The sequence below is a fragment of the Cupressus sempervirens genome, chromosome 4, assembly GCF_028749045.1.
Source record: "Cupressus sempervirens isolate cs-2001-9-10 chromosome 4, ASM2874904v1, whole genome shotgun sequence".
NCBI classification, from domain to species: domain Eukaryota; kingdom Viridiplantae; phylum Streptophyta; class Pinopsida; order Cupressales; family Cupressaceae; genus Cupressus; species Cupressus sempervirens.
Window position 1 is genome coordinate 852,139,691 of NC_143121.1, and position 3,273 is coordinate 852,142,963.

At 35.0% G+C, this 3,273-nt stretch overlaps 1 pseudogene; it reads right to left on the reverse strand.

Annotated features, from left to right (window-relative positions):
• Window positions 1-484: 484 nt before the first annotated feature.
• LOC149564053 (protein arginine N-methyltransferase PRMT10 pseudogene) lies at window positions 485-2,177 on the reverse strand (annotated as a pseudogene).
• Window positions 2,178-3,273: the final 1,096 nt, after the last annotated feature.

Below are 3,273 nucleotides of genomic sequence, written 5' to 3' on the forward strand. Positions count from 1 at the left end.
CATGTTGCTACGCCCAATCTGAACATGTCATTCTTTAATATTGAAGTCTTTTTTTAAACCCGCAGGTACCTCAAATTGTTGGTTATCATTCCTTCAACAGGAGAGGATAATGGTGGACATTCTCCTATATTATAATACTCCTATTTGTGCATATTGTTCTTTGTTGTACACATCCCTCTTATATCAGGTTTTAAAGCTTTGTTAGCCCAACCACAGTTAAGCCATCATGTTCAATCTGTATTTCTACTTCCTGTCAAGTCGATAATCTATTAAACAATCCTCATCATTGATAGCAATTGATATGACTCAAATCAAGAATGTTATAAAACTATGTCGATAGTCCTATATATGAGCTTTTTGGACTCCGTATTTGGTTTTGCGAATGATGTGGATGCCGCAGCCTTCAATTTTCTCCCTTTGATGGATAGATTTTTCTTTTTATTTAAAGAGTTCAAAAAGTCCACGTGGTTGATACATCAGTAGCTTATGCGATCCTAAGTGTCATTTCACACAATTGAGATAGCCATTTTATACAACAATTCAAGGTTACATAATCAACTATTTTTCTAGATGAAAGTGTCAATTTATATAGCAACTAGATATCCATCAAATGATGATTCTCTTTGGGGCAAGTCATGGTGAAAGTTCCTTATAGGAAATCCCCTTTGCTTACTCATGTAGGGGGATTGAACAAGAACACCTACTAACCCTATCGAGTTGGATTGTCAATGCTAGGAGCAACTATTAATTCAAGTACACGAGTTGCTAGACTAGAAGCACTTCCTCAAAAATGAACATCAAACCATCTAGTGAATCCACTGAACCTCCCCTATTTAATAGTAAAAGGAATTATATATTCAGACTGCACATAAGAAATTTCATCTATAGTTGCAGTTAGACAATCAATTTCATTCACAATGGCAAGGGCATCAATCATTTGGTGTGGATGAAGATCATTCGAAAGAAAGGTCTATAGATAATACTTCTTTTGTTCTTCACAATAGGGCTGTGTTAGGATATTCATATCAACACCATAAGGGCCCGTTTGGTGAGCGGAATAGGAATACATATTCTGGAATATGTATTCCAAAAATTGTGAATTCCTTGTTTGGATGCACCAAAACGGGATTTGAATACGAAGCAAAAATGGAATACGTATTCCATTTTTGGCCCAAAAATGGGGTTTTGCAATTCCACCAAAATAGGTGGTATTGGAATATGTATTCCTATTCCATTTTTTTAAATTTTAGAAAACATAAATTTTCGGGTCCGCGAATTCCCATCAAATATTCGCTAAACCAAACAGAGAACAAGAATACGTTCTATTCTAGAATACATATTCCGGAATACGTATTCCTATTCCGCTCACCAAACGGGCCCTAAAAGTCATTGGTATCCTCTATAAGGTTGTTCTAGTCTGTCACAACATTTTTATAGTCAAGCAACTTTTGTTCCTCTTGACCAGATCCAATTGGTGCTAACCACATTCATGCATGATTGGGACACATAACTCTGTTAGGTTTTAACCACCAATCATAAGCACAAATCACAGAAATGAACATAATCTCACGTAAGAGGAAATATCCCATTGACTCAGAGATAATAACATCAACTTTCTCTGATAAGATGATATCCTCCATTATTCCTTTGATTACATCAATGATATTAGTCATGCCATTTCCTGTCATGATCTGCCTTTTTGGGTGAAAAGGGTATAAATTAAAGTGCTCAATCTTTTAACAAAGATAGCCCCTTTTTGTACAAGCATATAATCAATGTTTCAACTTCAAAACTTATTGAATCATCACCCTACACCCTAAATTTTCAATTGCAAGCTTGAAATGCATACCTTTTGAATATTAACTTTTTACCAACTTGCCCATTATTTTGAACTTGAAATCAAAATGAATATGGTGGTGTTTTATGTGAATCAATTGTATCGGTTGAACCAGATGGAACTAATGGTGTCAAGTTGGAATCTAAGAGGAGATAACTGAAACTTGCAGAGTCATGGTCTAGAACCATCCCCATTATCAAATGAGCATCTTTTTTATGCAATAAAGTATTTGTCTTTAAGATGTTGTCCCATATCATACTTCATGAACCTATTCAATCTAAATTACCTCATTCCCAATGGTCTTAATGCTAGCAACTTGTTTCGAAATCAGTACGGTCATTATGAGGCCCTTACCACCATTGATATTATTAGGGTGGGGGGTACCATAAAAGAAAACTCTTTTGCACTTGAAGAGGCTTAATGCACTGAAAAATGAACTGACTCTCCTTTGTCATGCTAAGTATGGAAGATCTTGACCAAATATCTTGATGCACCCACATCTTAGTTACAATAGACCAGGCTTCAAAGATGAAAAAATCCTTCAATCCCTTCTAGTTTAATTGAATCCCAATTTGAACTAGGAATATGAGTCTTCTCCAAGCTACCTTGAGACACTAAATGTCTGAATTACACTTTAGAACTTTTGCAGGATCATATTATAAGCTTTGAATCTCTGAATCTGCACTTCAACTTTGATAACCAATGAACCTGCAAGATGAATCATTTCAAACCACCTTGAACTTCTTTGAATCTTAGTTCTAAGTAGTTCAAGACTCCATAATAAAAATTTAAATACTGGGTCCATATTGGGTACCAACAACACGCTAAAATGAGAGAAGTTAATATCAGTGTGTATGGTCAGCATGGTATAGCATGATATCTGAAGGTGAAATTACTGAGTTTCTAAGTTCTAAGGCATTTTTGACATTTTTTTTGTATACTATACTAGTTTCCATGGTAGATTTGGTTGTTTAGAACAATTTTGTTTTAAGAAGTTTGGTTTGATTGTCTTTCTTTTCATAGTTGCTCAAAATGTTGCTTGACAACTTTTGAGCAACTTCTTTAAAAAGTTGTTAAACTTTCAAAAACTCTTCCTCAAATGGCTAGTTGGTTCAAACCAACCTTTTAACCTTTGGGGACAACCTATATTAGCCCATACAGGTGGGTGATAGGTATGATGTACTTATTTTGGCAAGAAATCAATAAATTAACCTACTTTTCCTTCAAAATTTTGTATTTCAGAGCATTGTACAGACTAGTATGGATGTTGAGACATGTACCAATGACCCCAAGAGTTAGAGGGGTGATTTAACTTTCATTTTCACTTGGTTTCATGTTTTGATCCTTTGTAATTTGCAAGTTATTCAAGTTTTGCTAAAGGTGTCTAGAAATCAGCATTAAACCAAGGGTTTCACCTAGGGCCTTGTTGTTTTGGC